General features: G+C 38.5%; 1 long non-coding RNA gene across 1 annotated transcript; it reads right to left on the reverse strand.

The window, feature by feature from the left end:
- Positions 1-2,528: 2,528 nt before the first annotated feature.
- Positions 2,529-12,222, reverse strand: LOC144379362 (uncharacterized). The gene is made up of 4 exons (XR_013442197.1): positions 12,158-12,222; positions 10,181-10,262; positions 4,928-5,213; positions 2,529-2,824 (listed from the first exon to the last, which is right to left on the reverse strand). It is a non-coding gene; the product is annotated as an uncharacterized LOC144379362 (long non-coding RNA).
- Positions 12,223-12,434: the final 212 nt, after the last annotated feature.

The following is a 12,434-nucleotide window of genomic DNA, read 5'->3' on the forward strand; positions in this document are numbered from 1 at the left end:
TTCATGCATTCATGCCACAAATACTTACTGTACTCTCTTTGTGTCAGGCATTGGGTAATAGGAATACAGTAGTGAACGAAACAGATGAAAATCCCTGTCCCCATGAACTTACATTATTGTGTAGACAATAATGAAGACAAGTAAATACATGATGTTTTTATCTAACTAAGGAAAAGTGCTAAGGAGGAAAAATTAAACCACAAATGCAGATTTGAAATTGTAGATGAGAAGGCCATGGAAGGTCTCACTGAGAAAGTGATGCTTAATATCTAAAGAGTGAGATATCTAAGTCTTAATGTCTATGGGGATGCCACAGGACAATATGGCAGAGGGAACAGCAAGCACACAGATCCTGAAGTACAAAAGAGCCTGGAGGAACTTGAGGAAGAGCAAGGTCAGTGTCCTTACGGTAGAGTGAGTGAGGGGAAGAGTAGTGGGGAATGAGATTGAGAGGAAACAGATGAGAAGAGGGGCAGACTTTGGACAGGAAGTCATGGGAAGGATCTGAGCAAGGAGTGACCTGATCTGAGAAGCTGATACTGCATGAAATGTTCTTGGGGGCAAAAGCAGCAAGAACAGCTGGGAGGTCATTGCAGTGGTCCAGGTGAAAGATTCTGGTTTGGACCAGGGTGATGGCAATGGGAATGGTGAGATACGGTCAAATTCTGGGTATATTTTGAAGGTAGAGCCAACATGATTTGCTGATAGATTGAATGTGAAGTGTGAGACAGACAAAGGCATCAAAAAAGTACCAAAGTTTTTGGCATGACCCACTGCAAACATGGAGTTGCCATCAACTGAGACGGGGCAGACGGACAGGAGTTGGTGTAGGGGGACAGATTTAGAATTCAACTTTGAACATGTTAGGTTGAGATGTTTATGATATCAACCAGAGATACCAAATACCAGTTGTATGTTTAGGTCTGGACTTCAAGGCAGAGGTTGGATGTGGAGACATAAATTTGGGCACCACCAGCATGTAGATCGAATTTAACGCCATGAGCTTGAATAAAATCACCTTGAGAGAATGAGGATATGAAAGAGAACAAAGAGGAAGAAAGAAAGAAAAGAAAATCATTCCAGACAGAGAGGAAGACATGTGAGGACAAGAAGGTAAGGACAGAAATGAGTTTGGTTAAGCTAGAACAGGAGTTGACAAAATTTTCTGTGAAGAGCTGGGTAAATATTTTAGACTTTGTGGATCATACTGTCTCTCGTAGCAACAACTCTGCTGTCACAGCATGAGAGCGACCATATACAATACCTAAATGAATTGAGAGTGGCTGTGTTCAAATGAAAATTTATTTATGGACAGTGGAAGTTGAATTTAACATAATTTTCACATGTCACAAAGTATTAGTCATCTTTTGGTTCTTTTCACTCACTTAAATATGTAAAAACCATCCTTAGCTTACAAGCCATACAAAAACAGGCAGCAAGCCAGATTTAGTCCACAAGCTATAGTTTGCCAACTTCTGAGCTAGAAGAATATAGAGCGCAATTAGGGAGCAGTGGAAAATAAAATTGCAGAAGTAGTCAGAGTTTACGTCATGGATTAGAAATATTAGGTATAAAGTGACTGGTACATGGTATGCACTCAATAAATAGTAGATATCATTATTGATTTGATGTGTCATAGAAAGGGAACTAGCAGGCAACTTTAAGGAAGTGAGATTTATAGTCAAAACTGAGACCTACAATCACAAGATTTAGCAATAGCTAAACCAAGAGAAGGAAGAGGATGAATGAGGCCTTCGCTGAAATAAGATTGAGGGCAACTGGAGGGGCCCCAAAGGCACCAGCAAGACATTCTTGGTGATCGTTACTAGAAATGCGCACATGGATGACAAGATGTAATGATGCTTTAATTTTACAAAACACATGTGGAAACACATTGTCATTGCAGGCATGATTCATTTGCAGTCCATGAATTAAGATCTTAAATCGTTAATACAAAAGATGCTTCAGAGCAAATGAACTATATTTTTGTGATAGAGGAGCTTCTTTTATTATATGCAAGCTTATCAAACCGGAGATAAACATGGTGTACCAATGTTCGTGTTTAAAGTGCTCCCATTCTGCTCAGAATCACCAGATAGAATGTAGGCTGAGTAGTAAAATGGACTACCAGTCCTCCCCTCTAAACCACATCCCTACAAGCAGAGGTTTTCTTGTTCTGCTGCTTCCTAGCCCAAACACTTACCTTTATTGGGCCTCGCCTTTCTCTTCTGTAAAAATGGAACTAATAATATATTTACTCATTTGAAAGCTGGAGAACAAATTTTTCACCTTTTTTTTCCTGTTAATTTGCATCACTATTAAAATTGTGAAGCATTTTTTTGTCTTTCTAGAATTATTATTATATTTTAAACTTCCAAACTTTTTGCGACCACAAAATTTCAGCCCTCAGCTTGCCATAAAAATAACCTGAACAGGGCGCCTGGGTGGCTCAGTTGGTTAAGCGACTGCCTTCGGCTCAGGTCATGATCCTGGAGTCCTGGGATGGAGTCCCACATCAGGCTCCCTGCTCAGCAGGGAGTCTGCTTCTCCCTCTGACCCTCCCCCCTCTCATGCTCTCTCTATCTCATTCTCTCTCTCAAATAAATAAATAAAATCTTTAAAAAAAAAAAAATAATAACCTGAACAGGGGTGCCTGGGTGGCTGAGTCCGTTCAGCCTCCGACTCTTGGTTTTGGCTCTGGTCGTGATATCCAGGGTCCTGATGTCCCGTTCATGATGTCTGGGTCAGGAGATGGAGCCCTGCGTCCAGCTCCGCACCCAGAGGGGGTCTGCTTCCTCTCTCCCTCGCCCTCTGCCCCTCCCCCCTGAAATAAATAAATAAATCTTTTTAAAGAAATAACCGGAACACACAGAAATGTATTAATATCATGGAACAGACATTTTTCTTCCTCAGTACACAAAACAAAACTTCACAGCCCACCAACAATGTACAATTGAGATTCTTGAGGATGTGTTTCAGGAACTGTTTGCTGAATACTTAAAAATAAAAATCAGTGTTCCATTTTTAAAGCACAGCTGGGCTGTGACTTCTCTGCTGTTTTTGCTTTATGGTCCCTTCTGATTCTTAGCTGTAATTAATTTACTGGAAAGATTTTACAGGACCGAATTAACAATGCAAACACGCCGTTGTACAAGAAAAGTCTGTGCTGTTATTCTTCACGTCTCTATATTTTACAAAGCCATCACTATTTCTCCAAGAGGCTATCAGATACAGATCAAATTGTATCACATGGCAACAATAAAGCTCCTTTAACTACAATAACAAAACATTCCCAAGGATCATCTTATGGCCTACTAATGAAGTTTCAGGACTATTGGACAAAATAAAAATTCCAGTCTGACAAGGGACTGTCCCTTAGAAATTGTCTAGAAAGGAACTAGAGCTATGATAAATTAACATATGGTGGTGGAGCATTTCCTGGCTGTGGCTTCAGTTCTCATATTTCTGTCTTGCTCTTCACAATATTATTGTTGTGTTGGGGGAAAGGTGCCTGTTAATGATTTCTGCGCCTGTTGTTTTGCCCACATTCTCCAGAAAGCTCTTTCAAGACCGTTCCTTGGAATCAGGCTTTATGTGCACACTCCAAGTGAAAGTTGGGCATTTGCCAGTGAATTCAATGTCAGGGTCAACTGTCAGGGTCCAGGAACCCTTCTGTGAAAGGCAGTTTGGTGTAGAAGAAAGAGCAACGGACTAGAGTTGTGGGTCCTAATTCCGATCCCGCCACTTACTAGTATTGTGTCCCTTGACCAAATGAGCTCTCATTTCATTATCTGTAAAATGAGAAGAATAATAACTGCCCTGCCTATCTCTCAGAGTTGTGAGGAACAAATAAAATACTGGCATGTAAAAGTCTTTTAAACAGTGCTAAGTAAATGTCAAGTCTTTTTTTAATTGTGGTAAAACATACATATAAATTTTACCATTTTAACCATTTTAGGTGTCCAGTTGAGTGGCCTTAAGTACATTCCCATTGTTGTCCAATCATCACCGCCATTCGTTTCCAGAACTTTTTCATCCTCCCCAACTGAAACACTACCCAGTAACACGAAGTCCCTATTCCTCCCTCTCCCCAGCCCTTGGCAACCACCACTCTAACCTTCTGCCTCTGCGAATCTGACTACTCTCAGGACCTTGTGTAAGTGGATCACACAATATTTGTCCTGTTTGTGACTGGCTTATTTCACTTAGTAAAACATTTTCAAGTTTCATCCATGTTGTAACATACATCAAAATTTCCTTTCTGTTTAAGACTGAATAATATTCCATTCTCTATATAAGCTATATTTCATTTGTCTGTTCATTACTGGATAGTTGGGTTGTTTACCCACTTTGGCTATTGTGAATAATGCTGCTATGAACATTAGTGTACAAGTATCTGTTTGAGTCCCCACTTTCAATTCTTTTGGTGACACACCACATAGTAGAATTCCTGGATCATATGGTAATTCCTTGTTTAATTTTTTGAGGAACTGTCCTACTGTTTTCTACAAAGGCTGCACCATTTGACATTTCTGCCCATAGTACACAAGGGTTCCACTTTCTCCCACATCCTCACCAACACTTGTTATATGTATAATTATACATATTATATATATTATATTATATATATATGCCATCATAATGGTTATGAAGTAGTATCTCACTATGGTTTTGATTTCCATTTCCCTAATAATTCATGATGTTGAGCATCTTTTCATGAGCTATTGGCCATTTGTTTATCTTCTTTGGAGAAATAATCTATTCAAGTCCTTTGCCCATTTTTTAATTGGGTTGTTTGGTTTTGTTGTTGTAGAGTTCTAAGTGTTCTTTATATATTCTGGATGTTAACCCCTTGCCAGATATATGGTTTGCAAATATTTTCTCCCATTTCATGAATTGCCAAATATTTTTACTCTCATTTACCTACCAGATCCTATAAAAAATATGCTCAGTCCTTCACCATGGAACTTTAGGAACACTCTCCCAAACAGAGTTTCTTGATGTAGACATGATACCATAGTTTAAAAACCAGATGAGAAATTTTCATTGGGGGGCACCTGGGTGGCTCAGTAGGTTGGACATCTGCCTTCAGCTCAGGTCATGATCTCAGGGTCCAGGAATCAAGTTCCGCATCAGGCTCTCTGCTCGGTGGGAGTCTGCTTCTCCCACTGTGCTCACCCTCTCTCTCTTTCTCTCTCTAACTAAATAGAAATCTTAAAAAAAAGAAAGAAAGAAAGAAATTTTCATTGGCAAAGTTTTTTCTTCTGATTTAAGTAGTAAGAAAGAAGACGTCAAACTTCCCCTACTCACAACCTATCTCAGTAAGATATTTAATGTGGTAGCAAGTTGGAAAGTGATTTTCTTTACCTGCTTATACAATAATTAGGTACATTAACAGATTTGACAACGAAAAGCTAAAGTTATATATGCCTGAGAGGAGAAAATAGAGACACTTTAAAAAATAACATTTCCTGTTTGTGCCTTGTCATTCACCATCCACAAAGGAAAAACGAACAAGCCATATCCTAGCAGAGAATAATCACCCTCTTCACAGGCAAACTGTTAAATTGCTTAGGTGGAAATAACATTCAAAAAAAAAAAAAAAATACTGAGTACCTGCCGGTCTTTCATTCAATCGTTTATTTTATGAACTTGATATTTGGCTCTGTGTTAGGCATTGGAGAACAGAAATGAACGGACACAGTTCCTGCCTTCAAGGAGCTCTCACTGTGGGTGGGGGTGGGCTGGGGAGGGGAATGACCAAGTAAACAGATCATTACAATCCAATATGATAAGTACTGGAGGGCTCTGAAGAGTGTTTCCATTGTGGATAATTCACAGCTGACTTCTGTGCGGAACATCTCAGGAGTATCAAGTCTATTGCTAACACATAGGGGCTTATGAAATCCATTATGAATATAAAACCTTATGAAATGTTAATTACTGCTATTACATTCTTGGTATTCTTTTAGTACTAATAGGTAGGGTGTAGAAACCACAGAGCATTTTGTGTCTAAAAAATTTTTAAATTTGTTTTCTTCATCAAAATAATGCCTTTTTCTTATAGAGTGCAAGCAATACAAAATTCACCAGAGTTAACCATCGTTAGCAGTTCACTATGTTCTAGTTCATCTAAAATAGCATCCTAAATTCAAAAGTGCTAAAAAGTGGCAAGAACAAAAGGATTTTAGTAAGTACTTGAAGTCTTGGGTCTCTATAAGCAGAAGGCAGAGGCACCAAGGCAATCCCGAGCAAACTGTACAGGAGAATTCGCAAGGAATGGGGCTTGCGTGATTAAAAGAGGATTCTATTCATTTACATACTAATGTTTTATACTTTCAGGTGCTATATATTACTCTAAAAATGTATATTGCATTCCCCAAATCCCTGGCTCTTAGAAGATGCTGCTAAAGTTTATGTTTCCAGAGTTGTACTTGGGACCTTATGAATAGGTTAAGGAATATGATCATCACCGTTCAGAAGATTTATTCTGTATTACTCAAGTGAACTTTTGCCTGGAAGGAGATAAATCTCCAGCTTCTGAAACATTGGTCAATAAGTATATATTGGTCCCACATGGACGGATATGAAAGAGCATGTGATTTTTTTTTTTCATGCCTTGTCCCATATTTATTTTCTTTTCTAAAATCCAAAGGGTGTTAGGGAATGAAAAATGTGGAGATGCAACCTGTCCAACTGTCAGGTCTCTTTGTTTTAGAAACATTAAGGAGACGGCATGATGTAACATAGCATAAGAAGAAAACTTGTGTATGAGACCTAGGTTCTACTCTTAGCTCTATCACTAATTAGATGTGTAATTTTAGATAAATGACTTAACCTCTCTAGACCTCTGTTTCTCATCTCTAATTGCTCTATCTAGTTCATAGGTTATTGTGATGATCAAAAGAAATCATAAATGTGGAAGCACTTCAAATAATGTAATGCATGCATATTATAAGGTATCATTAATACATACATTTATCATTGGTCTGCAATACCACTCTGAGACTCAGGCAAGAGGAGCCCTGCCCTGAGCCCTGTACTTCACAAACACAAACACATTCAACTCTATTAAATATCTCTCAGCGTGTTCCTAGTATGGCCTCAACTCTGACAATAGCAACAATATTTTTTGGAGTGATTTAAAGATTATATACAGTACGCTCTGGATCTGACCCAAATGGGATCATCTTGATCAAACACATATCAAATTTGACCTCCCAGACATTCTGGTTAACAATGGAGACGCCATTTAAATGCTCTTAGAGAAGTAAGATTTAATTTAGACAAGATGGTGAGCTGCACTAGGATAGTTAAGTAAAACGACAGAAGATCCTCAAATAAATAAGGAATTGTGGTCTATGGTGGAAAATATTTTTTATTTTGTGCTAATGAAAGTTATTTGGTATGGACGATTGCTTGCCAGTAATATTAGCAGAAACTTATATAAGATATAGATCTAAGCTTGCCTATTTCACTTTTTATTTTTCTTTTCTTTTCTTTTTTATTTATTTATTTTTTTAAAGATTTTATTTATTTATTTGACAGAGAGAGAGACAGTGAGAGAGGGAACACAAGCAGGGGGAGTGGGAGAGGGAGAAGCAGGCTTCCCACCAAGCAGGGAGCCCAATGCAGGGCTCGATCCCAGGACCCTGAGATCATGACCTGAGCCCAAGGTAGACACTTAACGAATGAGCCACCCCGGTGCCCCTATTTCACTTTTTTTCTTTTAAGATTTTATTTATTTATTTGACAGAGAGAGACACAGCGAGAGAGGGAACACAAGCAGGGGGAGTGGGAGAGGGAGAAGCAGGCTTCCCGCGGAGCAGGGAGCCCGATGCGGGGCTCGATTCCAAGGACCCTGGGACCATGACCTGAGCCAAAGGCAGACGCTTAACGACTGAGCCACCCACGTGCCCCCCATTTCACTTTTTAAATAATTTAAAATACTTTTTAAATTTTTAGAGAAAATGATTTTTCTAAGTAGAAGTATGCTAAATGTGACTAGTACAACAAAAATGATATTCCAATAAAATGACAGAAAATTGGAAGAGGAAATAAAAATGTTTGTATAATTATTAAGTTATTTGTATACAACTACATAACTATATATTATATATCTATATCTAGAGAGATACATGTTATTTTCTATTATAGGTATATGTAATATTTATATGTCATATGTATATTCTATTATAGGTAGAGGTATGGTCCCCTATGAAGAGAGATTTGAACAAATTGAACCACATATTTTTCTTTTTGCTTTGCTTTATATCTCAGCATGGAAGAAGTTGAAAGAAGATATAACACTGTATGGATATAGATATTGCTTATAGACTGGTGGGAAAAAGTATAGATGATAGAATTTTTATGATAAAATTAAAATTTTGTGGTGTTTTCTATGATAATAGTCATTAGAGCAACCCCATTAAAATGTTTGAACATGATATGTAAAATTTGTGTTTCGCTTCCAAATATAAGTATTGATTTAGAAATTTTATTGACAATTTTAGTTGCTACTGCCTCAGCAGAACTAAATTTCTCCAATTCTATCAAAGCAAAATTTTTAAAAAGATTTTATTTATTTATTTGACAGAGAGAAAGAGCACAAGCAGGGGAAGCGGCAGACAGAGGGAGAGGGAGAAGCAGACTCCCCACTGAGCAGGGAGCCCGATGTGGGGCTCGATCCCAGGACTCTGGGATCATGACCCGAGCCGAAGGCAGATGCTTAACTGACTGAGCCACCGAGGCGCCCCTCAAAACAAATTTTTAAAACATCTAATATTAAGGAATTACTTTCTTCATATGAAAATAGTATTAAGGTTAATTTTTTAAGAGGTCCTTTCTTCTAGAGATGCATATTGATATATTATGTATAAAATGATAGGATATCTAGGATTTGCTTCAAAATAATTGGATATAGAGAGTTGGGGAGTATGGATGAGGCAAGACTGACTAAGAGTGAATCATTATTGAGGCTGGATGACAGGTACAGTGGACTTCTTTATACTCTGTATCTACATTTGTAAATGTTTTTAAATTTCCATAATAAAAAGTTAAACAAAAAGCTAAAAAGTACATTGATTTAGGAAAAGTTTTGTTATTGGTGTCAACAGAACTCAAACTATGTGGATTATAACATTATAATTAGGGTTTTCCTGGAAAAAAACACAAAATAAATATGTGGTAATTTATGACTTATGTACATCTTTATCTCATTACTCATCCAAACATCACAAGCCCATCAACACCCAAATGTATAATAATAATTAAGTCCAGTCTTTTTTGCTGTTTAGCTGACTTTCAGTCATAAAAACCATTGCTTTATACATTAAAACTTTTTTGTCATAATAAAGGTATATTTGTCAGGGAAGGTGGATAGAACACCTTTATTTAATGGTTTTTTTTACCTTAATTTACAACTTAATGAGTTGGACCTATCGTATATAGCCCTCTCCTTGCACTCTTGTACTGCAAATGTTAGGGACAAGCATGCTCTCAGAATTTCCATTTTATTCTTTATTTTAACAACTAAGATGGTTTGGCAGGGAATACCTAGAAAAAAATTTTTTTTAACTTATAATTCTCTTCCTCTATATATTTTAGGAAAATATTGTGTATTTTTGCTCAGTATCATAAATTTGGGGCTCAGATATCTCTGAATATTCCACCCAAGGCAGGAGCCGTGTGTGTTCATGGTTATGTTGACAGTCTGCCCCCTCCACAGACCAGTGACCAAACAGTCATTGCCTCCTTAGCAAGGATAGATGAGATCAAGTTACAGTCATTTCAGGAAAGACCTTAGGGGTAGTTTGAGATAACTGGTCATCCATATGGAAAAGTTCTGGAGAGTTCTGTTCATAACCCTAGCCTCTTATTCGATACTAATGGCTTTAGGATGATTTGTACAGAAGGAAAGTTTATGATCCCTATCTTTTATATGATAGAGACATTTAGCTTCACATTTTCTTAGCTTCCAATTCCCAAATGAGGCAATGTAAAGGGGTGAGGAGGGTTAAGATAATTATCTGGACAACAATTAGTCCAGGTGACCAACTAACTAGTTTGTTTTGTCTAAACTATTCATATATTCCTGCTCTAAAGTCCTTTTCCTGCTTGAATTAGATGTGTGACAGTACCAGTCTCCACATACCACAATACCGGGCTCAAAAAAACTTACCTCCTGTGAAGTATGTTCATACTACAGCTCTCCAATTCGAAGACACTTTTGATTGTAGAAGTGACCAAAAATGTAGTAACCACTTTTTTAGGAGATAAAAGAAAAAGAATGTGAAATTAATTCTAATCTTATAAACACCAAAATGTGTGTGTTGGGGGGGGGGAGTATGTCTTAGAATTGAGAAAACACTAAAATGTGATTTTTTGAAGTGTACTTTAAAATAAGAAAGTTATTATAACTCTTATGGGACGCCTTGGAGAGTGACGGGAGTCAGAGAAAGGTATACATGTGGGTCACTGGGGCGCCTGGGTGGCTCAGTCGTTAAGCATCTGCCTTCAGCTCAGGTCATGATCCCAGGGTCCTGGGATCGAGCCCCGCATCGGGCTCCCTGCTTGGCCAGGAAGCCTGCTTCTCCCTCTCCCACTCCCCCTGCTTGTGTTCCCTCTCTCGCTGTGTCTCTCTCTGTCAAATAAATAAATAAAAATCTTTAAAAAAAATAATTAAAAAAATAAAAAATACATGTGGGTCATTATGTAGGAACAGCATGGTGGCCCTCTGCTCTGGTCAGAAAGGCATGAGAGCATGAGGACCTGGCAGGAAGGACACCAAGAGTAGGGAGAAGGGGGCTTGAAAGCAGTCATGGGTCATGCAGGAATGCTGCCTAAAGACACATTACATTACATTAGGAAACTTGCCTGTGGCTGGCTGTGCCTCCAAATAATCCTAAATAACCAGAAACCAACAAGAAGTTGTCAAGGTGAGCCCTCAGTTCTATAACTTCTTCCCTTAGGTTCTTGTCAAAACCTAACCACCAGGCAAAGCACGAGACCTATCGGCTAGCCTGCTTGAGAAACAGGGCTGAGTGTTCTACCTCCCGGAACATTAAAAATTATATTTAATCTCATTTTAGTGTAATGCTAAAATACTTTTAATTCTGTATGCTAAGAAATGCAAAATGTTTTGAGACTAAATACCAGAGGGTATAGTCATTAGGTGTTACTGCGTTTACCCAATAATTGGCTCCTTTCCTATAATGGATGAATCTGTTTCAAAATGGAAAAATAAATTAAACAGTAAACAAATTCCTTACATAAAGGTCATATGAGCTCTCTGTAACCAGAATGAGGTATTTCAGTAAGTTTACTGAGTACCTGGTATTTTGTTCAGGTGGCTTGCTTCACTCTGTAAATGCCAATAACCAGTGTTTAGAAGTCTGAACTATTATAATGGTCACTTTCATGTAATAATCACATCCTTATTCTCTGGGGGAAAAAAAAACAACATAAAAATTGTGAACACTGGGTGCCTGGGTGGCTCAGATGGTTAAGCGTCTGCCTTCGGCTCAGGTCATGATCCGAGTCCTGGGATCGAGTCCCGCATCGGGCTCCCTGCTCAGCGGGGAGCCTGCTTCTCCCTCTGCCTCTCTCTCTCTCTGTCTCTTATGAATAAATAAATAAAATCTTAAAAAAAAAATTGTGAACACTATGTGACTAAATAGGAAAAATAAATATCTTTTAACAGTTTGGGAATGGGAACAGTGTTTGAAGATAGAGAACAGAAAAGGAAAAGAGGTATTCTGGATTTTCTTGAAAATTTTGATTCTGCCTTCACCACTTTCAAAGCCTAAGTGGGTACAAACTCCTGCGAAAAATCTCTGTGGCTCCATATTCCTCATTCCCAACTTCTATCTAGGTAGAGAGAACACTTTGGTTTTTATGTGTCCTATTTTTTAAGTCCTGGGTAAGAAGATATCAGATGGCAACTGAAGGTATTGCCTCTTTCATTCATTAAACTCCTACTATGTGCCAGCCATTGTGCGGGACATCATGGAACCCAAGATGACTAAGATAAAGTCCCTACTCTTCAGAAGCCTTAACGTGGGCTGGGCAGAGTCGTCAGGGGTTGGGACCAGACAAGTAAACAAATCATTAAGCCACTGGCTATTGATGACAGGTGGGGAGTACCAACCAGGATTACCTGCATCAGCCTGTGGAGTGTGTCTTGGGGGTGGGAGTGGGGCAGCGGTGGTGCACTGGAAGACCTGACTGGGAAGAAAAGACACAGTTTAAAGTCTTAACCAATGAGTAGAAATTAGCCAGATGAAATGCAGCAAAAGGATGCTGAAAAGCCTTCTTGGCAGAAGGGACAGAAATAAAATTGGCAGAGATCAGTGAGTCATTAGATGGGGGCTGGTTCAAAAAGAGAGGAATCTCAGAGACGGGCAGGTGGTGGCTGCAAAAGCACAGGCAGAATG

This window comes from Halichoerus grypus, chromosome 10, assembly GCF_964656455.1.
Source record: "Halichoerus grypus chromosome 10, mHalGry1.hap1.1, whole genome shotgun sequence".
NCBI classification, from domain to species: Eukaryota; Metazoa; Chordata; class Mammalia; order Carnivora; family Phocidae; genus Halichoerus; species Halichoerus grypus.